The sequence below is a fragment of the Canis aureus genome, chromosome 38 (genome assembly GCF_053574225.1).
Source record: "Canis aureus isolate CA01 chromosome 38, VMU_Caureus_v.1.0, whole genome shotgun sequence".
In the NCBI taxonomy this organism is placed as follows: domain Eukaryota; kingdom Metazoa; phylum Chordata; class Mammalia; order Carnivora; family Canidae; genus Canis; species Canis aureus.
In genome coordinates, this window is record NC_135648.1 from 2,935,045 (window position 1) to 2,960,443 (window position 25,399).

At 40.5% G+C, this 25,399-nt stretch overlaps 2 pseudogenes across 1 annotated transcript in view; both read left to right on the forward strand.

Annotated features, from left to right (window-relative positions):
- Positions 1–13,812, forward strand: part of LOC144307228 (glyceraldehyde-3-phosphate dehydrogenase-like) — a 41,996-nt pseudogene extending 28,184 nt beyond the window's left edge. Inside the window, exons 8-10 of the transcript XR_013374156.1 lie at positions 5,635–5,761; positions 12,166–12,505; positions 12,538–13,812. The product of XR_013374156.1 is annotated as a glyceraldehyde-3-phosphate dehydrogenase-like (transcript). The remainder of the gene's footprint in view (positions 1–5,634; positions 5,762–12,165; positions 12,506–12,537) is intronic.
- Positions 13,813–18,386: 4,574 nt separating this feature from the next.
- LOC144307099 (small ribosomal subunit protein eS27-like pseudogene) lies at positions 18,387–18,771 on the forward strand (annotated as a pseudogene).
- Positions 18,772–25,399: the final 6,628 nt, after the last annotated feature.

Sequence of the window (25,399 nt, forward strand, 5' to 3'; positions counted from 1 at the left end):
CTGGAATGAACTTTCTGGATCTTGTGAAGACTGCATTTTTTACACTCTGTTGTGGAATAACTCTCCCATCTTTGGTTAAGCCATAAAGGGGCTTATTGGTTTAAGTCTTCTGATATTAATATAAAATCCTACTCACCAGTGACCAGATGATGGATCCTTTAAATTGGTTATATTTGAAATAAAATTTTTTTTGGAGAGCCGTCATTCTAAACAACTGTCTTATTGGTTTAACAGTTAGCCTTAGGGACTTCCTTCGAAAGATGGAAGAACAGAAATGAGACATAGAACAAAAACCAAAGTCCACTCAGACCCCTTCCTATTGGCCTTCAGACATTTGCAGATATTGTAAGAAAAATCAGTGCATTGGAAGTAAAATTGTCCTCCACGTAAGAAAAAAAAGAAAAAAAAATGAGAGCAAACTGTCCTTAACTTACAAATCTTTGCAAAACTAAAAAAAAGAAAAAAAAAAGAAACAAAGAAACACTGCAGTCTAAAATCAGTCTGTTTATTCCTTTTTACCAATCCTACAACTCTATCTCAAAAGATTTGTAAACCATTGACCTTAAGAAACCAAAGTCCTTCTTGGAGGAACTTACATACTTTTTCTATCCCTTGAAGATACAAATGTTACCACATCTTTGAAATGTAAACACCCCAGAAATTGAATACACTTAAATCATAAAGTTGAACAAAAATCCAAATGGTGGCACTAATGCTTCAGTGAAGCTCAATTTTAAAGTAACTTTCCCCCTCTCTTCCCCAAGCCTCCCCTCCTCCCCACTTAGCCTTTAGTTTCAGGACCCTGGAACTATCCCGAAAATGACCAAAGAGGCTGGCAGCACGGACATAATTCCTGTGGAAACCAGCCAGATCCTCTATGTCCCTATAACCACCGCATCCCCTTCCCAGGGGCCTTGCTGTTTTAGAAGGCCTCAGCCTGGGGCGCCTGGGTGGCTCAATGGTTGGGCATCTGCCTTGGGCTCAGGTCGAGATCTGGGGATTGAGTCCTGCATCAGGGAACCTGCTTCTCCCTATGCCTGTGTCTCTGCTTCTCTCTGTGTGTCTCTCATGAATAAATAAATAAAATCTTAAAAAAAAAAAAAAAAAAAAAAAAGAAGGACTTAGCCTACTGCAGCTTACTTTGCTGGTAGAGCAATCAGCTATCTTCCTTCTTTATACCCAGAGTCTGTCTTTTCTTTTCATTATGTTTTGACTCTGAAGCACAAAGGTCAGTTTTTGAAGACAGAAGTAACTGGAACAATGCCCATACTCACCGAAGACTAAAGAAAAAAAGAAAAAGAAAGAAAAACAACCTTTTTAAGAAAAATTCAAACTGTGTAAAGAACTCTTGAGCCCAAACTTTAGATCATAGCCTCCTTAAGATACTTCTACGTCTTAAAAGTTTTCTCTACAAATAGCCCAGTCATCTGAGGGAAGTTAAATATATTTCAACTAATACTTATAAGCTAGTGTAGACTCCAGGATCACGCCCTGGGCGGGAGGCAGGTGCTAAACCGTTGAGCCACTCAGGGATCCCAGCTAGTGTGTTTTATATTGTTTTGAAACAGAAGCTATAAGATCTGTTTGTCTATATGTATGTACATTATAGATAAGATTTCTTTTAAAGATTTTATTTATTCATGAGAGACACAGAGAGAGAGAGAGGCAGAGACATAGGCAGAAGGAGAAGCAGGCTCCATGCTGGGAGTCTGATGTGGGACTCGATCCCGAGACTCGATCCCGAGACTTGATCTCGAGACTCCAGGATCATGCCCTGGGCCGAAGGCAAGGGCTAAACCGCTGAGCCACCCAGGGATCCCCCAATAAGGTTTTTTTTAAACCTCTGGTTAGTGTTGCTAAAATTAATTTGTAAAGGAGTTCTATTTAATTGGCTTAGAATTTAAGCACTTACAAATAAACCCTTCTAAATCTCAGAAATACAGTAGAAACTAACCCAGATTTTTTCAAGTTCTAGGATCTAGGCTAATTTTCAGTAAATAAAAAGCTGGTTTAAGTTTGTTAGCTTTTTTTTTTTTTTTTTTTAAGCAATCTCTGTGCCCAAACATGGAGCTCAAATTCATACCCCAAGATCAAGAGTTGCATACTCTACCAACTGAGCCATCCAGGTTCCCCCAAGTTTGTTGGTTTAAATAATACAGATATGTATTAGAGTTATCAACACTGGATAGAATGCAGATATCCAACTTTTTATTCTACCTGGGTTTATTAGCCAAATAAGTTTGTTATCAGCTAGACCCCAACACTTGACATGTCCTGGCCACTTGCTTGTACTCAATAATCTGTCTTACATTTTTTCCTTAAGCTCTTCTTTCTTGCCTTCTTCTTAATTCAGACAAATGAAACCAGAAATGACCCCAGGATACCCGAGGGTCGGGGCAGAGTAGGTGACTTGGGGGTGGGGTGTTTTGAGGGGATGGGGATCACCCAGATGTTTGGGGCTAAACACCCCACCCCTCACCATCCACCCCAGATTCCTGCCTGCCCAGATGAACTGTGTAGTAATATCTGAAATGACCTACCATTACCTTTACCTCATTATCATACTAAAATCTCCACCTAAGGAAGACAAGCCTCATTTACATAACATACAATTTTAGGTGTAGGCACATGCATGACCTTATGCTTGCCTCTATATACGGTGACAAGGCTTCCCTACCTAAATATTCATTCATACCAACTCCAAACAAAGGGAACCCATTCACCCTCTCTTGGAGAGTCACAGCTTTGGAATCCATTCCCCATGATCTTTTTAATTGCTGCAAATAAAAGTTTTCTTTGTGGGACAATTCAGCCTGGTGCAGTTCCTGACTCACCAAGGAGGGAACTCGGGTTGGTTTGGCTATAAGTTTACATGATCTCTGTTGCAAACTTTGTTAGCAAAAAATAACTCAGAGCAAAAACTAATGGCTCATTTTGACTAATGTTTCAGAAAGTTTTCAAGGGAAACTTAAACATAATTATTGGTAACCAGTAAATTAAATAGATGCAAATAGAATAACAAGCTTTTAGATGAACTTTTTAAACAATAATTATGTGTTATAACATACATACTTAAAAATAGTTTGCCAAATCTCTTTGGTAACTTAAAACCTTAAAGTTTTGCTAAGTTAAGTCAAATAATAGAAATGTATCAAATATCTAGATCATTTCCACATAAGATAAAAAGTGAAACATTAATTATTGAGCATAGGTTTATCTACTTTTGGCTCCTTATTACAGGGAAAATAAAGAGAAATTTGGGTCTGTTAATGAACATATTTTGTGCTTTATTGAAAGACTGTACTATAGAGAAGTGCATGTTTCTAGAAATTATGACGTGTACTCATATATTTGCCAACCTAAGAATGCTGATATAACAGTTCACAATTGCTGGCCACTTAGTTTTCACTAGAAATTAAAGTTTCCAAGGATTAATTTTGACTAATATATGTGGCTGAAACTGCTAGAAATAATAAGGAAACAACTTTGTATACAAGTAAAGTAGGACATGTTTTAGGTAAGAAAAATATGAGATATGGAGACATGTTGGTTAAAGGAAAAGAAAGAAAATTTATATTAAAACAAAACTGGTTATGGGAAAGAGAAAAAAAGAAGTAAAAGATTTGTGGAAAACAAATCTTTAAAAGTGAATGTTATGTATGTACAAGACTGGCTAAGATTGGAATGAATCTAATTAAGTAAATGGGGGCAGCTCGGGGGGGCTCAGCGGTTTAGCACCTGCCTTCAGCCCAGGGCCTGGTCCCAGGGTGTGAGTCCCACATCGGGCTCCCTGCAGAGAGCCTGCTTCTCCCTCTGCCTGTGTCTCTGCCTTTCTCTCTCTCTCTCTCTCTCTCTCTCTGAATAAATAAATAAAATCTTTAAAAAAATAAAAAATTTAAAAAATTAAGTAAATGGGTTTTAATATCAAAACTAAGCTGGTGCAAAATAAAATTTGGTTTTCCTTTATCTATATTTTACCTATATTTTAAAGATTTATTTATGTGAGAAAGAGAGCATGAGCAAGCAGGGGGAGGGGCAAAGGGAGAGGGAGACCCAGACACCCCTAAGATTTTATTTTTTAAGTCATTTCTATACCCAATATGGGGCTCTAACTTATGATCCACAGCCCTGAGATCAAGAGTCCCATACTCAATTGACTTAACCAGCCAGGAACTCCAAAATTTGGTCTGTTAAGAGGACAAAATTTTCTTGGGCTATTATTCTACTCTTTTTTTTTTTTAAGATTTTATTTATTTATTCATGAGAGGCAGAGACACAGGGAGAGGGAGAAGCAGGCTCCATGCAGGGAGCTCGACGTGAGACTTGATCCTGGGTCTCCAGGGCTGAAGGTGACGCTAAACAGCTGAGCCACCTGGGCTACCTTTATTCAACTCTTCATAACAGATTATGAAGAGTTTTTCTTTTCTTTTTTTTATGAAAGGTTTTTCTTTGCCTTTGAAAACAAAAATATGCCTAGAAAACAAAACTTTTGTATTTATCAAAATAATGTTTGGTGCTTCATGTTGTCTTAATCAGGTCTTTGATTATTTAAGAAAACTGAATCTAAAAAAAAAGAAAAGAAAAGAAAACTGAATCTTCTCAAAATTATAAGAGATATATTTTCCCTTTTTACAGCCACTGAACGTTCCATGTTTGCCTAGAAAATCTTTAATTGTCTCCATGGTTAGTTAAATGGGTAACTAAATTTCATTAGTTATTATGTAGTGACCTATTATCTTATTTGACTGTTTTAAACCTTCTTGATATATTTCTTTCCAAAGTTTATTCATTTATTTTTAAGTAATCTCCACATCCAGCATGGGGCTCGAACTCATGACCCTGAGAACAAGCAACACACTCTTCCAGCTGAGGCAGCCAGGCATCCCACCATTTTTTATATTTTTGACAAACTTCCAAAAAATCAAATCCTAAATGAAGTTTCTTTTTCTTTTCTTTTTTTTTTTCTTTTTCTTTTTTTAACCTCAAAGTAACTGGGATTTTTCAGAGTGTCCTTGAAAAAAAAATCAAAAGGCTTGTTCTTTTTCCTTATACAAGAGAGATATTGAACAAATTAGGCTTATTTGATGTTACATTACATGGGAAATATTGTCAAATAAGTGATGTGTAACCTTCTTAGATTCTGCTGTATGGGTAATAGCATTAATATAAATGTCCTAGAAATTGTATAAAATCCCTAAAATTATGATATGTACATATAATATGTATATTATCAATCATAATTCTAGTTATTACCTTAAAATATTGTATGTCACAGAAATAACTACATTTCCTTAACAACCACATTGTAATAAACTCTAATCACACCTTTAATCATGCCATTTTTATCTTTTATCATTTAGAGACATTTATACTCAGATGCCTTTACAAAAGAATTTCTGCAAAAATGCTTCATCTTAAAGAAGACTCATGAAAAGGACTCTAGAAAACAGCTTTCTGATACCTTTAAGATCATGAAATTAACTGGGTAAACACTTTCCAGAACTACTGGAAAAAACTAGATTCAAGCAGAACAAGAATTAATTACATGGGACTGAGTAAACTGAGGAGGAGTCATAATAAACTTATGACTTTTTGTTTCAAGTATTGATGGTTCTTTAATCTTTTGATTTTCAGATACAAGGAAGCTTTCCCTCTTAAGCTAACTATCACTCATAGCAATTTGGCAAATTCTACCTTTGTAAGCAGAGTGGAAATATTGATCTTTTTCTCCCTGAGGGCCCCTCCAGAATATGAAAACTTAGTGAGTATTCTTATTTTTATGGCAATATACTTATTTGCATATAAGAATCCATTCTCCTTGCAACAGGACACGTTGGAAACATTCTTATATTACCAAGGCTTTGAGTGGAAGGTCATTTTCAAAAGACAGGTGCATAGGCTCAGATATGTTCAGACACCTTTAAAGGAAGGAAGATTGACTTTGACTTTTATTTCCTTTATTGGAAATATTGGCCTGAGAGCTTGCTTACAGGATTTCCCGCAGCTGACCAGGGGAGTAAAGAATGCAACTTCCCGGTGCAGGAATCTCAGGGTATTTCAGGGACCTCAGGAAGAGAGGAATGAATTCAAATCTATAGTATTGCAGGTGAAGTCTGATGGCAAGTATTTGGCTTGGCTTCTGAGCCTCAAGATTAAAAGTTCCTTATGAGAAGTTGTAGCAAAACCCTATATGATTAGCTGCCATTCTTGTTGCCCTTATACAAATAATCAGGCCAAGTTTATTGAAACTAGACTTACTTTGCAAACAAATTCATTACTTTGGTTATCTTTGCTAGAAATTAAGGCGATTATAGAGAGCAAAAGTTGTTTCAGTAGCACATATTTGTGACTATTAAATTCTAATACTGTTCATTGTAAACTGGACTAGATCCTGATTCTTCTAGTTTCCTCTAATGCCTGGCTACAACTCTGCAAACTAATGTTTTCTTTTTTTAAATTTTAAAAATTAATTAATTAATTAATTTATTTATTTATTTATTTATTTCAGAGAGAGAGCACAAGCAGGGGGAGCAGCAGACAGAGGCAGAGGGAGAAGGCTCCCTGCGGAGCATGGAGGCCGATGAGGGATCAATCCCAGGACCTTGGGATCACCACCTGAGCTGAAGGCACACGCCTAAGACTGAGCCACCCAGGCCCCCTGTGCAAACTAATATTTTTAATTTTTGCCTCACCTGTCTGTCTGACTTGAAATCATTGGGAAGTAAAGCTGTTCTTTTCCTGAAGCTACAAAAAAAATGTGAATGACGTGACATAAACTTTAGAGAAATCACAACAGCTCATGTGTGGATAATCTTCATGCCACAACGCCACTGCCTGCCTTCAGTCCATGTAGAGATGCTTCGAGATGGACACCTAAAAACTGTCTTGGGGGACGCGTGGGTGGCTCAGGGGTTGAGCATCTGCCTTTGGATCTAAGGACTGATCTTTGGACTAAGAGCCTGTTTCAGTGAGATAAAATAATCTATCAATTTAGCTTCTGGACTGATCTGGGAAACAAAGGCAGAGAAAAAGTAGTAAATTTCCTTACTACCCTCAGCCTACTGACACGTCCTTGAAGCAGGCAGAGTGACCTTCATCCAAGAACTCAGCTACTTGGATGTTAATACTTTTTGAAGCACAAAAGGCAATCTTAGCCCGACTCCCAGGTTCCTGTAAGTCTACTTTAACAGATAAAAATTCCTTTGGCAACTTTCTTTATCTCTACCTGCCCAAGATACGTGTTGGCAATCACCCGAAGCAGTTGGCCCACCCATATACATCTGAAGGGTCTCATGACTCAGGCTGTATTAGATGGTCATAAATGACCTTTTCCCGACAACAGCTAGCTCCCTCAAGGGCCTGGAAACCTTGCTTCCAAAATTCCTCAGAGACTTATGCTCTCCCAACTTGAAAGTATATAATGGGCCACTCCGCACAACCCTGGTGCAGCCCTTTCTGCCCACGGGTCCTGTCCCCGTGCTTTAATAAAGCCACCTTTTTGCACCAAATATGTCTCAAGAATTCTTTCTTGGCTGTTGGTTTTGAACCCTAACATCTATCCTACATCATGGGCTATGAAATTTTGGAGGAAGTCTCAAAGGTAGGACTGTGGGGAGCAAAATTAACAACCCAAAATGTATCTTTTTGGCATGTAGATTATTTTAGGCTAATTACTTTTAAGAGAAGGCTCAAGGGGCCCCCAGGTGGCTCAGTTGGTTAAGTGTCTGACTTTGGCTCAGGTCCCGATCTCAGGGTCCTGAAATCAAGCCCCAGGTCGGGGGGCATCTGGCTCTGGGTTCAGGGCCTCTCTGTCTGCTCCTACCCCACCCCTCATGTGCGTTTGTGTGCGTTTGTGTGTAGGCATGCACTCTCTCTCTCAAATAAATAAATACATAAATAAATAAATCTTAAAAAGAAAAGAAACAGAAGGCTTACACTATTGCCTGAAGGAATTTAGACAGGGGATCTCCTCCAGGAATGGAGCTGTCACCAGAGCTGTCTACAGCATAATATGAACTAGATGGTAGACAGGGAGGATCTAGCAAAGTCTGTTTGTTAAAATTCTTCTCTATGTCCCACTGTTTCTGCACAGCCCAGCAAACATTGGTTTACCCAACATTTACTCATTTTCATTTTCACCTTTCTGTGAATTGGGTTCCTCCCCTTTGAAGTCCCAGGCCCCTACTGTCTTCTGCTTATAGCTCTGGATGGCTGATATGCCTCAATTCCCTGGCTGCTTGGGGACTTCCTATTCTGATGCAGCCCCTGTATGAATGTAATTAAATTGATTTTCTCCTATTAATCTGTCTCATGTCAATTTAACTCTTAGATCAACCAAAAGACTATTGGAAAAAAAAAAAAGCCTATTGCAGGGTAGAGGAAAATTTTCCTGCCCAATATGAGTCAATGCTTATTAGCATATAGGTTAATGAATAGGAAGAACAGGTTAGAACAAGAAGAACTATTTTTTAAAATTTTATTTTGGGATCCCTGGGTGGCGCAGCGGTTTGGCGCCTGCCTTTGGCCCAGGGCGCGATCCTGGAGACCCCGGATCGAATCCCACATCGGGCATCCCGGTGCATGGAGCCTGCTTATCCCTCTGCCTGTGTCTCTGCCTCTCTCTCTCTATCATAAATAAGTGAAAATTGAAAAAAAAAAAAACTAAAATTTTATTTTTATTCTTGAGAGAAAAAGAACACATGCATGCTCTGAGGGAATGGGGAGAGAGAGAGAGAAAATCCCAACAGGCTCCACACCCAGCACAGAGCCCCACACATGAGTAAGAGATAGGCAGTGCTAGAGAGGGAAAGATAGGTCAGGGGCCATGGAATCAGACTCACAAAAATCCCAAACATGTGGAGGTGAAAGGAAACCAGAGATAAAGAAACAAACCAGACCATCCCTATCCTAGGTGTCAGAGGTGGGATCTTGTTATAACAGCTACTTGTGACCAATAAAGAATTACCAACCCTAAAAAGAAAGTAAGCCATTGAAGGTGTTATCACTAGTCCTTATGGTGCAGGAGAGCAGGGTTCTTGTCTCACAGAGTCAAAGAATCAATCTCACAGACGACAAAGAGTGAGTAAAGTGATAGTTTATTAAACGAATATAAAGAGAGGGCACTCAGGAGTGAGAGGGGTCCCAACAGGGTTGCCACTGGGGGCTTGTAGGGTTGATCTTTTTATTGAAACCCAACCTGGGAACTAAATCCTTTTAATATTATCTATTGATATCACCATTAAGTAAGGACTAGTGATCACATCTTTGATGGCTTACTTCCTTTTCAGGGTCTGGTAATTCTTTTTTGGTCACAAGTAGCTGTTAAAACAAGACCCCACCTCTGGCACCTGGGACAGGATGGTCTGGTTTATCTCTGGTTTCCTTTCATCTCCCATTTTTGGGATTTTTGTGAGCCTGCTTCCATAGCCCCCTACCTAGCCCTGCCTAGCCTCATTTGTCCCTAACTCATTTCTCCCCCTGCAAGAGTAACCTTTTTTTTTAAAAATTTATTTATTCATGATAGTCACACGGGGGGGGGGGCGGGAGAGAGAGAGAGAGAGAGAGAGAGGCAGAAACACAGGCAGAGGGAGAAGCAGGCTCCATGCACCGGGAGCCTGATGTGGGATTCGATCCCGGGTCTCCAGGATCGCGTCCTGGGCCAAAGGCAGGTGCCAAACCGCTGCGCCACTCAGGGATCCCTGCAAGAGTAACCCTAACAGCCATTGGGGAATGGAAAGATGGCCGCTCTGGCTGCTTCAGGCTGAAAAGGGACTGCATGAGGGGACAGCAGTCAGAGTATTCTCAGGGGTCAGTCAAGAGTTTCATGGTATGGATCCAGAGAGATGTTGGAAGGCATGAGGCAACACAGGCAATGACACACACAGAGAAAAAGAACAAAATCCAAAAATTATTTCCATGAGTAAAATGGCATCTCTGAAATATTGACCCCAGTTTCCGGGCCAAGCAAACCATTAGGCCAAGAGACTGATTTTGTCCAGTTGAGCTCGAATGTCATTTGTTAAATGTGAGACTTCTTAAGAATTGTCAGTTATATTAAAACAGGATAGATGTGGAATTCTTTACAACCTAAGTGATGTTGAAGTAGCAAGTAATCAATAGTTGCCCGATTTTCTAGAAATCCTGCCCTAACTTCACTTAGTTCTTGATTTAAAACATCCAGTGCTTGGGATGTGTCCTTTAAGGTTCTGCTGAGCAAACAAAGTCTGTTTTATCTCATAAGACTTCTAGCTATAAAGGAGAGGTCTATGGCTGTTGTTTCCCCATCTGATATGAGAACCACATTATCATCGCAATTAGGTGGTAGATGAGGCAGTCATCATCAGTAATGTGTTGCTGGGGGTGGGAAGAGTAATAATCCCAGTTTGTTTACAGTACAGAATCCTGAGAATCATTTAGGAATGACATAATAGGGGGACGCCTGTGCGACTCAGCGGTTAAGTGTCTGCCTTCGGCTCAGGGTGTGATCCTGGAGTCCCAGGATAGAGTCCCACATCGGGCTCCCTGGAGGAGTCTGCTTCTCCTTCTGCCTGTGTTTCTGCCTCTCTCTATGTGTCTCTCATGAATATATAAATAAATAAAATCTTAAAAAAAAAAGGAATGACTTAATAGGCAATATCGGCACAAAATAAGGCCCATCGTCTTAGTTGGTATAAGCCATTTAGTTGAAGATGGGAAGTGTAGGGTAAAGCTGCATTGAGTAGTATGCAATTGGCTTGGGTTATATGTTTTAGACGCATTGGGGGCCTGTACTGCAGAGAAGGTGTTTGAAGCTGAGTAGCAAGACTTGTTGAGTCATAAAATTTTGGCCTATGTGGCCCCACTCCCACTAGGCTATCGAAAAGCCAACTTTGTGGGGAATTAGTGTTGGAAACCAGAGATAAATAAACCAGACCATCCTGTCCCAGGTGCCAGAGGTAGGGTCTTGTTTTAACAGCTACTTGTGACCAGAAAAGAATTACCAGACCCCAAAAAGGAAGTAAGCCTTTAAAGATGTGATCACTGGTCTTTACTCAATGGTGATATCAATAGATAATATTAAAAGGATTTAGTTCCCAGGTTGGGTTTCAATGTTAGGACATTGAGAGCCATATGTCATTGCAACTGGGGTCATGACACCAGGGGGTCATGATGAACCGCAATGGGGGCATTCATCAGCACATGCAAAGAGGATAAACATAAAATAAGTAATTAGGCCCCAAATTATGATTACATTTCTTACATAAGATCTTCAATTACTAATTTTGTTGAACAGATCAGTAGATACCTTTTATCCTTTTAATTGATTACAAATGTCCCCTATTAATTGAGATACCTTGTGAGAATTATCTGTAATGTTAAAACAACACATGTGAGGAAGCTCCTCACACCACAAATGGTGTAGCAATAGTAGACAGTCAATAATGGTGCGTGACTTGAGAAGTCCCTCTCTGACTTAATTCTTCGTCAAGTGTATCCAGTGCCTGGGAAGTATTATTTAGAGTCCTGCTGAGCAACCATACTGTTTTGCTTATTTCATATTGTGGGTCTAACATAAGTCCTGCAAGTTCCATAGTGAGCTTTGAGGCTCTTTTTACCACGAGGATCATTATATGCTTTACTAAAGTCTTTGTTTACAATTGTGCCTCAGTAGAGATGGCTTCTAGGATAAATATGACTGAGGGATAAAACCATCAAGAAGCCCTCGTGGTTTGAGGTCTAGCCTGAACAGTATTATAATTACAAGGTATCACTTGTAAGTAGGAGAAAACTTGTCAAGAAATAAGGGCATCCCCAAGTACATCATCCAATCCAATCATAAAGTGGGGTCATCATTATCTTCACAAGGCCATAGTTAAACCCATGTAGTGGGGTACGCTCTGGCTTTCAAGGAGCAATTTTGTCATCATAGCCATACAGAATTGGTCAAAGTGCTAGTTGTATATACAATCACTGGAGAATTCCATTTTTTGTTATTTAAATAATCATACACCCATGGGATCCTCTTATTCCCATAGAATGAAAAGCATAAAGATTATCTTGTACATCTATTTCTATTGTGCAGAAATAGAAAAGCTATTTCTCTGAAGTGTACCTCAAGTAGTCTAGCTTAGGCAAACTTCATTTAAAATGATCAGAGCTGGCTCTCTGCTCCTCCCCGTTCGACAGACAGCTGCATCTTCTAGTGCAGTGCCAGCCGCGTCCCCGAGACACGATGGTGAAGGTTGGAGTGAACGGATGTGGCTGTATTGGGCGCCTGGTCACTAGGGCTGCTTTAACTCTGGCAAAGTGAATATTGTCGCCATCAGTGACCCCGTCATTGACCTCAACTACATGGTATACATGTTCCAGTATGATTCTACCCACAGCAAATTCCACGGCATGGTCAAGGCTGAGAATGGAAAACTTGTCATCAATGGGAAGTCCATCTCCATCTTCCAGGAGTGAGATCCCACCAACATCAAATGGGGTAATGTTGGTGCTGAGTATGTTGTGGAGTCCACTGGGGTCTTTTTTTTTTTTTTTTTTTTTTTACTGGGTTCTTCACCACCATTGAGAAGGCTGGGGCTCACTGGAAGGGCGGGGCCAAGAAGGTCATCATCTCAGCTCCTTCTGCTGATGCCCCCATGTTTGTGATGGGCGTGAACCACGAGAAGGTATGACAACTCCCTCAAGATTGTCAGCAATGCCTCCTGCACCACCGACTGCTTGGCTCCTCTGGCCAAAGTCATCCATGACCACTTCGGCATCGTGGAGGGCCTCATGACCACCGTCCATGCCATCACTGCCACCCAGAAGACCGTGGATGGTCCCTCTGGGAAGTTGTGGTGGGATGGCCGAGGGGCTGCCCAGAACATCATCCCTGCTTCCACTGGCGCCGCCAAGACTGTGGGCAAGGTCATCCCTAAGCTGAACAGGAAGCTCACTGGCATGTCCTTCCATGTCCCCACCCCCAACGTGTCAGTTGTGGATCTGACCTGCCGCCCGGAGAAAGCTGCCGAATATGACGACATTAAGAAGGTGAAGCAGGCATCGGAGGGTCCCCTCAAGGGCATCCTGGGCTACACTGAGGACCAGATCGTCTCCTGTGACTTCAACAGTGACACCCACTCTTCCACTTTCAACGCTGGGACTGGCATTGCCCTCAAAGACCACTTCTCAAGCTCATTTCCTGGTATGACAATGAATTCGGCTACACCAACCAACCAGGTGGTGGACCTCATGGTCCACATGGCCTCCAAGGAGTAAGAGCCTCCTGGACCACCAGCCCCAGCAAGAACAAGAAGAAGAGAGAGGTCCTCAGCTGCTGGGGAGTCCCTGCCCCAACTTAATCCCCCAACACACTGAGAATCTCCTAATCTCATTTACATCCCAGACCCTGAGGAAGGGGAGGGGCTTGGGGAGCCCTACCTTGTCATGTACCATCAACATAGTATACTGTACCCAGCCAAATAAAATAAAATAACATAATCAGAGCTATAATTGAACATCTGCAAAAATGTGTTATTGAGACATAGTTTCTCTCTATAATAACCCTCACTTCTTAATCTGCGGTAGCCAAATCAGTACTGATCTGTATGCAAAACAAGTCCAGTTTTAACAAACTTGGCTTAATTATTTACGTAAGCTCAACAAGAACAATGATTGATCATAGAGATCTTTTAGAATCTACTTTGCTGGAACTTTTTATAAGGAATCTTTAGGTTGAACTTTTAGTAGCCTCTCCAGGCCAGAAGCCAAGCCAAGTACTTGGCATCAGACGTGCTTGTGATACCTGTAGATTTGGGCAGGTTCCTCTTCACGAGGTCCCCAAAGTGTCCTGAGGTTCCTGCACCTGCCAGGACGCAACATTCTTTACTCACCTGGTGAGGCTGCTGGGAACTCTGTAAGCAAGGTATCAGGCTAACGTTTCCAAGTGGCTTTGTGGTGCCACATTTCATAAAGTCAATCTTAGTTTCGTATAGCTGTTTGGTCATATCTGAGTGTATGCATGTCTCTCAGATATGACATTCCAGCAAAGCCTTGGTAAAATAACCAATATTTCCAATGATGTCCTGTTACAAGAACAGATTCTTATTGAGTTTATGCAAATGACTATGATAGCCAGGGAAGAAAGAATACTTATTGAGAGACCTTTTGAATTTCAGAGGGTTCAATTAGAGAGAAAAGTTAATGCTTTAATTTGTTTACAAATAAATACTTTCTCATGTTTTGGTAAATCAGATATCTTTTTTTTTTTTTTAATCAGATATCTTAAAAGAAAGTTTTAACCTAGGAGAGCAAACATTAGCAAACCAGTAGTGTTTCAAGCAACTATAATCATCCTCTTGGTTTTAGTCCCATGTTACTATTCTTGTTTAATTTTTTTAAATATTTTATTTATTTATTCATGAAAAACACAGGCAGAGGGAGAAGCAGGCTCCATGCAGGGACTTGATCCTGGGCCGGAGGCAGCGCTAAACCGCTGAGCCACCGGGGCTGTCCTTTTGTTTAATTTGAATGCAACTTTAGTTAGTTCTGGAATTTTTACCCATTTCAGTTTTGATCTTAAAGATCTCAAAAATTTGTATTAGTCCTAAGGATACTTTATATAAACCTTCTTGAAGGTGAAACTCATCTTGCAAGAAAATAAAAACAATTATAGATGACAAAAACTTAGAAATGGACACAGTTAATAATCTGATGTGAGTTCATTATGATGCAGTTGACAAGGAAACTCAGTTGTTTCTGTGGCACATAATATTTCAACGATCAAAATATTATATTAAAACGTAGTAAAACTTCGGGAATTGCATATCATCTCTAGAGCAATTATAGCATTTACCCAAATGTAACCTAAGGCTGTCATTTGCTTAACAGTACTGTCAGAGTAACTTAACATACCCAATAAAAGGCCTAATGAGTCAAAAAGACTCTGTTTACAATTTAAATTTTGGGAAGTTCGTTAAAACAGTAGAAAGTTTTAAAGCACATGCCTAAATAGGATGAGGGATGTTAAAGACCTGATAAAGGCAAAACACAGAAACTGGTTTTTCTGGGCAGAAAAAAAAAAAGAAAACAACTGTTTACATTTTCTTATCAAGAGCAGCCAACAATTGGAGAAAACTTGTCTTTTCGAACAGAGAGAAAGCGACTTAATGTTATACCTGTGTACCTTTAAAACTCATGCATTTCAATCTTAGTCCATTCTGACCACATCCAAAATTCTTTTCCAAAGATTTACCTTCACAAACCTTCTACAACTTTCTTTTGTATGCAGATTTTGTCCCAAGCCATTTCTTTTTAAACAATCAGTCTCATGTAGGACACAATTACCTTTTTTTACCCTTAACAAAAATGCATTCCCATTCTTCTATCTTTCTTTCATATCTCCAACCTTCCTACATACAGAGTTTCCCTTATTCTACATCAGATTTAATTACATTTAGCAGAATTTTAACTCTTTGAAACCTTGGTCACCGGTAAAAACTGAGTAGTAACCATTTGTGAACACTTATACCAAAACTCTTTAGATGGCAAATTGATGGATCTATTAAGCACAAAGCATGTTTACCTACAAACTCAAATATCCTTAGTTTCTCTGCAATAAGTCAAAAGCACAAACCTATGTCCGGTAATTAATGCTTTAGCATTTTATCCTATTTGGAAAAGACCTAAATGTCCAATGAATTGAATCTCAATTACTATCCAAGCAACACTTCAACGTTGTAGGTTGCCAAAAAATTTGAATGCTGTCTTAACAATTACCTATGAATACTTTGAGGCAGACAAGATAAATCATTTTAAGTTATCGTTGGCTAACAAACTGCAGAGATAACTCAAGCTTATTTGACCTTTAGCAAACAATACAATAAAAGTTTCATATTTAATGCTGATAACTTTAAAGATATGTCTATATCATAATTAAACCAACAAACTTTAAAAAATAAAAAATAAAAATAAATAAATAATTGAAAATACCAACAAACTTAAAGTACTTTAAATACTGAGTATGTTTCACCTGGGTCCACTTTTAAAAGTCAGTATGTTCCCCATTTATCAATTTTTACCTGAGACACCCGTGGGGAAATCTGGAGTGAGCAGTGTCTGCAGGCGACACCTAAGGTGGAGCGGGGGGAGGGGAGACAGAAGAGGCGAAGTGCAGCCAAAAGGGTGGAAAAAAAAATTCCCAGTTCTAAAGCTCATCCACTTGGACAGATGAGCAAACACCAAGGAGTGGAATTAGGCAGTCCAGGACAGACCAGAGAAGACAGGGAACTTCCTGAAACAAAGAGAATTTCGGCAGCTGCTTGAGAATATTCCTCAAAGCGCCCCCCGCCTCGTCCTGAGGTAGACTAACCACAGTTGGCTCTAGTTATAACAGTTAACCTGGAAAATGAATGAGGGAGATTCCCCATGTCCAGGTAGAGTAGCCTGTGGCTATAGGGAGGAACAGTGAGAGTCAGCGTCCTCTTTGCTAGGGAGGCCCTGTGTTTCCTCCAACGACCTGAGTTTATTCAGAGGCCTATTTAGATAATTATCCAATATGTCAGGAGGGAGTTTACCAGCCAACAGGTTCAGGCAAACATTCTCCTGGAGGCCCTTAGGTGGGGGTCCTGACGTCAGCAGAGGATCTAACTGATAGATCCTACTGAGGCCATGCAAGTGCTACAGGAGACCAGTCCTTCCCTAAATTTTGTAATCCAAATTGTTTCCAGTGGGTTAAAAGGTACCCCAAAGGGGAGAGTCCTTGGGAACTGAAAAGACCATGCCTTGACGTGAAGGTCACACCTTATTTTACCTTGCCTTGAAGAACTTGCTGTTTTTAACGGAAAACACTAGAAAAATTTTACAAGGGGAAAATACTCAATTTTGCAGTACCCAACCCAGAAGTCCCTGCGGAGGATGGTTTTGTTTTCCATCTCGTGATCCTGGTAATCCTCGTAGGAGTCTTCTTACCTGTACCTGTCTTTTTAACCGCCAGTGGGTCAATTTTTCTTTCAATTTTTCAGAGTGCAATCCAGAGGCGTCCCTGCCAAGGATGGGTTGTTTCCCATCTCGAAATCCTGGTGGGAGTCTTTTACCCCGTACCTGTTATAGGGAGGTTGACTATGAAGGCGTCCCAACATATCAGCTCTTGTCTAAACCAAGGCGTCCCTTGGTTCGCCCTCCCAAGTGAAGAGCAGCCTAACATCTTGGGATGAGAAAGGATCAGGCTAGTGGGAATTAGCCACTCTTACCCGTCTGCCACCTAATCCTCCTGGTCTTCTCTGGATTTCCCTGAAATAAAGTCTGGCCTAATCATAGAGCTTGAAGAGGTTAACAGTTTCAATTGTGATATTCTTTTTTAGAAGCTCAAGGAAGCAAGTGAAACACCTAAGGCCTCTCAGTGGGAGGCATGTGCTGCTTAGGGATGAGGCTTCCCCGGGATGTGACCCCCAGGGCCCATCTCCATCCTTTTCCTCATCTTGAAGACCCTAAGACCCCAAGGTAACCAAAGGGCATTCAGAGTGCTGGATTGCCAGTCCTTAGGTGCACTCTCCGGAGGAACCTTAAACAAAGCAGGGAATCCTATAATTGACCTTACTGTTTGGAGCTCTCTGCAGGAGCCCTCATTGTTTGGTCAGGTAAGTTTGCTTGCATTCCTAGCCTCAGGCGGATTATTAGCCAATTGATTTTCCTGGCCTCATCCTTGGTGCTTTTCCATTCCAATACCTGAGGTCCCATTTGTTTTTTGTTTTTGTTTTTTTAAAGATTTTGTTTATTTATTCATGACAGACAGAGAGAGACAGAGAGACAGAGACACAGGCAAAGGGAGAAGAGAGAAGTAGGCTCCATGCAGGGACTCCATTCTGGGTTTCCAGGATCACACCCCGGGCTGAAGGCAACGCTAAACCGCTGGGCCACTGGGGCTGCCCCTGAGGTCCCATTTGCAAGCAAGGCCCTACTGAGGGATGCAGACCCCGACACTTAGCCTCATTATAATTCCATATTTTTGTTGGTGGAACAAGAAAGCCTCAACTATGTAATGACTATATAATACCTTAAAGCTCCAGCCATTAATGCAACCAGTTGAAGAATTGGCTGGGGGAGTTGTAATTCCCTCCTTTAACGCCCAAGTATTCCAAGAAGAGTTAAATGCCCAGGAAACATCAGGTGGCCTCCAACATGTCATATAAAGAGATAGCTCTAATCCTGCTTGCCAATAATTTTAGTTTTAATTCCTGGCTGTGATTAAACCTAGTTTACACCTAACAGAAAGACATATGCCTTACCAGGTGACAAAAATGAGGGCAGGATTCCCCTCCTGACCTCAATTCTCACAAAAGACATCTTTAAATGAAAACCCTGTCCCTACATGGGCAACATTCTTCCTGAAACGAATCCCAGATTAAAAGGACATACTGGATCGGGACTGGCTACGATTGCAAAAGGATCAACATGCCTCTGGCTAGAGATTTGCTGCATCCATCCTTGGAAGAGGAAAAGAAAAAACATAAAAAGAAACGGCTAGTTCAAAGCCCAAATTTCTATTTTATGGATGAAAAATGTCCAGGTTGCTACAAGATTACCATGGTTTTCAACCATGCTCAGACGGTGGTTTTTTGTGTAGACACAACAGTGTTGTGCCAGCTGACGGGAGGAAAGGCCAGACTCACTGAAGGCTGTTCATTTAGAAGAAAGCAACACTAATGATCTGCACAACCTCTTGAATTTGTGTTACATCGCAGAAAGCGTTATTAGTTCAGTAATTCCAGTTAATCTACCAAGATAATGTAATTATGTTTAATTTTGTAAGGTTTACCACAGTGTCAGTTTTTCAATAAAGTTTTGATTATGGGCCAAAAAAATTTAAAACAAGATTTTTTTAAATAAAAGGATATACTGACCATCAGAGATTGGAAGGGCCCTACTATAGGCAAAGTCCCTGAGGCGAGAGAAAGCCATTGAAGAAAAGCCAAAAAATAGAAAGCAGAACTGGGTAGGGTTAGGCCAACATTCTCTTCTTTTGGGGAAGAGAGATTGACCAAACCTTTCTCCAGAAGCCTGTCACCTGAGTCTTGAGTCCAGCAGCCATACTATTTGAGTTTAACTGGCCCCCAGGTGGCCGGTTTTGTTGTTTGTAACAAGAAGAGGTTATCCAAGGGAGAGACTTCTCCCAGGAGAGAAAGGAGAGTCCACATTTACTCACCCTTCAGTGGGAGTAATCCTGGGTTTCAGCACCAGAATGATACGGGAGAGCTCGTCTTGTCTCACAGAGTCAAAGAATGAATCTTGTGGGCAATGGAGAGTGAGTAAAGCGATAGAAATTTATTAAGTGAGGATACAGAGAGACTCTTAGAAGTGAGAGGGGTCCCGACAGGGTTGCCACTGATGGCTTTTTGGCTGGCCTTTTATTGAGAATTGACTGGGAAGCTTGTGGCTTTGAGATTCTTATGGTGTCTTGGTTTGAGTTAGAACTGATGATAACATCTTTAATGACACTTCTTCTTTGGGGTCAGGTTATTCTTTGTTGGCCATAGGGTGTCATAAAAAGACATCCTCCCCGTCCACACCTAGGGCAGGGTGGTCTGGCTTGCTCCCTTATCTCTGGTTTACTTATACCTTGGCATTTTTGGGATCTCTGTGAGCCTGATCACGTAGCCACTCCCTTAGCCCCCCCACCCTACCTAGCCCTCATTCACTTAATGGTGATAGCAATAGATATGTTAAAATAATATAGGTTCCTTGATTGCCTTTCAATAAAAGACCAAACCTACAAGCCCCCAGTGGCAACCCTGTCAGGAACCCCCTCACTGCTGAGAACTTTCTCTGTATTCTTGCTTAATAAACTCCTATCGCTTCACTCCCTCTCCTTTGTCCACGAGGTTCATTCTTTGACTCCATGAGACAAGAACCTAGCTCTCCTGCTTTACACACAGGGCTTGATCTCATGGCCCCAAGATCATGACCTGAGTCAAAATCAAGATTTGGACACCTAACCAATTGAGCCACTCGGGCACCCCCGAACAAGAAAACTTACGGAACACTTGGTTATGGCAAAAGAATGGACAAATAAATCAATGGAACAGAATAGAGAACCCAGAAATAAACCCACATAAATATACTCAACTGACTTTTTGACAAAAAAAAGCAAAAGCCATCTAATGGAGAAAAGAGAGTCTTTTCAACATATGGTGCTGGAACAACTGGACATCCACATACAAAGAAGTGAATCTAGCCCCCAACCTTAAACCCTTCACAAAAAATTAATTCAAAATGGATCATAGACCTAAATGTAAAATGCAGAACTATAAAACTCCCAGAAGATAACAAAGGAGAAAACTCTAGATAACTGTGGATATGACAACGATTTTTTACATACAACATCAGAAGTATGATTCATTAAAGAAATAATTGATAAGCGAGGCTTTATTATAATTGGTAACTTCTGCTCTGCAGATGATGTCAAGAGAATCAGAAGACAAGTCACAGACTGGGAGAAAATATTTGCAAAAGTCATATCTGATAAAGAGCATCCTGTCTGTCCTCCTCATTTTACTGAGGTCCAGAGGAGCAAAATACCTTGCCCAAGACCATAGAGTGGTAAAGGTAGGTCTAAAATCAGGTCTCACCTTTCCCTTCCTAACTTAGGTCCTTGGAGATAAATAGTCTTTTGTTGTCTAAGCCTCTCACTTTGTCATGGGTCTTGGCCTCCTGGGAAATAGCCCTTCTGTCATATTATTTCTCTCTCCTCTTATCAAAATTCTTAGTACTCTGCAGTTCTGAGAAAGGGTGACTGGTAAACAAATGGGTACTCTGAAGTTAATGACCCACATAGTTTAGGGGATTTGCATTTCTAAAGCGTTGTTAAAGAAGACAATGCTTTAACACACACATGAATTCCCAGAGAAAGTTTCCAGGCTCAAGTGGTGATACCGGTGTAGGACCTGGATGAGATGCCTCAAACCAGAGCCTCCATAACTCATTCTTTCTCCTTTCTTCCCTTCTGTAGTTGTCTTATCTCCCTGACTTCCTCTTCTTTTGGGAGCAGCTGATGATTGTAGTGTTGTCTTGGGCGGCTCTTGAGGAAGTGGCTGTAATGAGGAAACCCTAGAGAGAACTGATTAAACAATCACGGGAATCCACTAAAAGGGCGGTCAGGGTGTTAAGAGGAAGAGAAACAAAACCCAATCGAGCAGAAAAAAAAAAAAGAAAAGAGCACCTCCTGAATCAAGTGGCTAGAATCTGAGAATATCTGAGCTGGAACCATTGTTGCTCATAACATTGATTGGCCCTTTCCAAACGAAGTCCATAAACAATGTTCCCACTGGAAGCAGTAGATGAGATTCTCCTGGTCTTCTAATGACAGTAATAATGAAGACTAAGTTTGTAGGCTAGGTTCTGTGGTAAGCATTGTTAGGAAGAAGATGACAAACCCAAAATGGAATCACTCGCGCTAAACCCCACGTCATCAAACTGAGACTTAATTTCAGTTTTGGCTCTTCCAGAAATGGAATCTTAAACCAATCACTATTCGCCTAATCTGCATAAATTAGGTAATCTGCTTGACAGACCTCAGTCATCCCCTAAAGGAAAAGTAATCTTGCCCGAACCAATCTGCTTTTAGGCCTTATTATAACTTCCTTGTCTCTGCTCCCTTCTGCCTATAAAATTTGCATTTTTGGACAGCTCCTCGGAGCTCTTTTCTTTGTGCTAGATTGGATGCTGCCCGATTAAGGAATCATTGAGTAGAACCAATAAGATCCTCAAAATTTACTCAGTTGAATTTTGTTTTTTTTTTAATAACATTATTTGTAGATTTTCTGATTTAACTTTAAGAACTTTATAAGGTAAGTGCTAATGTAACCTCCATTTTAAAGATGAAACAACAGAGTTTTAAAAAGATGGATCTTGGGGATCCCTGGGTGGCTCAGCGGTTCAGGGCCTGCCTTTGACCCAGGGCGTGATCCTGGAATCCCGTGATTGAGTCCCACGTCGGGCTCCCTGCATGGAGCCTGCTTCTCCCTCTGCCTCTCTCTCTCTCTCTGTGTCTATCATGAATAAATGAATAAAATCTTTTAAAAAATAAAAATAAAAAGATGGATCTAAGATTACACAGCTGGTAAGGGTGAGGTTCTTGATCTGGGTTTGTCTGTCTCCAAAGTCCATGCATGTAATTAGGTTTTTCCCAAATGAGCGGCGGATCAGTGGGCTTTCCTGATTTTTAAATCATCATACCTTTCCTATTTCCAGACAAACACATTTTAACTCAAGTTGTCTCTTTCAGAGAAGTCTTTCTCATCATATTTAAGTTTCAATAAATAGTGTGCCTCTATACTGGTATCCATTTTCTTTTAGAAATATCTCTTTGCATTTGTTCTTTAGTTTTCTCCCAGCTGTGATGGGAAAGAGAGACTCTTATTTCTGTAGAGAGACTTCCTTTTGGTCTCTCTACAGGAAATAATTTTCCTCCTACCCTTTGAGGATTTGGGCTGAAACACTTCCCGTCTCCTCAGTAACAAAAGACAGAATAAAGGGGAAAACCAAACATAATGTAAATAATATGAATACCTCCTGTATACATGGGAAATATCCAGGAAAACTGAGTGACTCCCCCAAATGGCCCAAGCCATCACTTAAATACTATCTTCAGCTAAAGACAAAAGAAAAACTAATTTTTTGGAGGGAGAAGGGGGAACCGGTTGTAAGAGGTTATTAGGAAAAGCACAGTAAAAGGTATAATTCTTATATTGATTTAAATCTATGCCTTTTCCATTGATAAGAGTTTATGGTGATTCAGAGTCATCCTTCTCAATCTGGCCCCAGGAGCGAAACTCCCTTAAAAATGGAGATTTCCTTATAAATGTAAATGTCCCTTACAAAAGGGTAATTCCTACTTGGTTTTCAGAACTTCTCTTTTGTCTGCAGTTACTTAAAAACAACCTGCTTGAGATCATTCTTATGTCAAAGAGGCATATTTGGGGTGGCACATTCTGCTCCCCTTCACAACAAATCACAGCCAACAAGGCTTTTGCAAATAAGTGCAAATAAGTGAAGTGCTTAAGCTATAGCCAACAAAATGATTCCTTTGATCTGCTTCCAACTTTTCTCTATAAAAATCTTTTCCTAAGCTTCTGTTGGTGGACTGCTCCTAACCACTTCCAGATTCCCAATAGAAATTGATTTTTGCTCAAATAAACTCTTAAAAATTTTTAAAAATATGCCCCAGTTTATCTTTTAACTGTTGCCTCATATGCAAATGAGGATGGATATAGTTTACCTTCTGAAATTGTATTAGAGGTAATATATATAAAAAATGCCTCCTCTAAAGTAAGCATCCATATATTTACATGGTAACTATTAATTTTGGTCTTTTAACGTGTTCATTATATATCGCTCTATGTTTTTGTTTTGTTAAATGACAATGAAGGAACAAGTGTTATGTCCTTTATTTTAGGGAGTTTGAACTTGGCCCACTAAACTGGACCGTTGGAAATGAGGGAGAAGTTTGTAATGGGCAGAACTAAAGGATCACCAGCATCATGGACCAAGTGTAGTCTTTGGTGACAAACCCGATAATCATATAGGTTTCCCTGTTTGCAAGAGCTCCAGAAATAAAGATGATAGCATTTTGTTTCCAAGAGTCAGAAAGAGGAAGAAGGAGGCCAAAACAGGTTACAAAGGGGTGAATGGGGTTCTTGATGAGAGGGGAAAGGACCAGGATTCTTATGCCAATGTCTTGGATTAGAAGCAGTCTACTTCATGATGTCAGCATCTTCTCATTCTAATGAGCTTGATTTTGATGTCTCCGGCATTTGTATAGGACCAGATGTCAGGTGGAGCCTTCCTCAGTTGTGAAATACACACTCAAATTTCAACACTTTATAATTTGGCAGCAGTGTCAATGGTCAACAATTCTTTTTTTTTTTTTTTTTGGTCAACAATTCTTAATAGTCTTCTTTCTGGGGATCCCTGGGTGGCTCAGCAATTGAGCGTCTGTCTCCGGCCCAGTGCAGGATCCTGGAGTCCCGGGATCGAGTCCTGGGATCGAGTCCTGGGATCGAGTCCTGGGATCGAGTCCCAGGATCGAGTCCCGTGTCAGGCTCCCTGCATGGAGCCTGCTTTTCCCTCTGCCTGTGTCTCTGCCTCTCTCTCTCTCTCTCTCTCTCTCTGTGTGTGTGTGTCTTTCATGAATAAATAAATAAAAGCTTAAGAAAAATAGTGTTCCTTCTGAGTCTCACTTTTGCTAAAGTGTTAGAGAAGCTTCTTGCTCAATAGCAGATGCCAACAGTTAAAACAAGGAATAAACAAACCACTTAACTCATGCTCTAACTAAAACCCATTGTGCTTATTTCTTATTTTACTTTCTTGAGGCAATGATGAAAATTTAAGTAGGATGTTTTGCAATGACTGAGAACATTCCAGCTGCCAGGCCAGCGAAGCCCTGATAGGAACAGAATGCTTACGAGATCATACCCTCTACCCCCGCACATCCTCTTCCCTACCCATGATCAGAAGCTGAACACATACTGACCCCCATCCCTGATCATGTGCTCTCAGCCTGCTGTCTTGCATATACCACCCCACATCCTCAACCTCTCTCTCTTTCTTTTTCCTAAATTATTTATTCATGAGAGATACAGAGAGAGAAAGGCAGAGACCTAGGCAGGGGGAGAAGCAGGCTTCCTGTGGGGAGCCCGATGTGGGACTTGATCCCAGGACCCAGGGATCATGCCCTGAACCAAAGGCAGGCCATCAATCACTGAGTAACCTAGGTACTCCTCACAGTTTTTTATCAAAATCAGACCAATATGGATGGACCTAGAGGATATGCTAGTGGACCTAGAGGATATGCTAGTAAAATAAGTCAAACAAAAATATCATATGATTTCAGTTGTAAGTAGAATTTGAAAAACAAAACAAATGAACAAACAGCAGAAATAGATCCATAAATACAGAGAACAAACTTGTGGTTGCCAGAGAGGAGGGGGTAGTGGCATTGGACAAAATGGGAGAAAGAAAGTGGTAGGTACAGGTTTCCAGCTATGGAATGAATAAGTTACGGGGATGAAAAGTTTAGCATAGGGAATATAATACATAGTATTACACTAGTGTCGTATGGTGACTGATGATATTTACATTTGTAGTGAGCATAGCATAGTATAGAATTGTACAAATCACTGTGTTGGGGCACCTGGGTGGCTTGGTGGTTGAGTCTGCCTTTGGCTTAGGTCATGATCCCACAGTCCTGGAGTTGAATCCTGCATCAGGACTATATAGTATATATATATATGTACATTATGGACTTACATAATACATTATGTGGACTTACTCCTATAAACCTACAGAAAGTGCAGGTACCTCTTCAGATCAATCACTACATTTGTATCTTTATTTTATTTTATCATTTTTTAAAGATTTTATTTATTTATTAATAAGA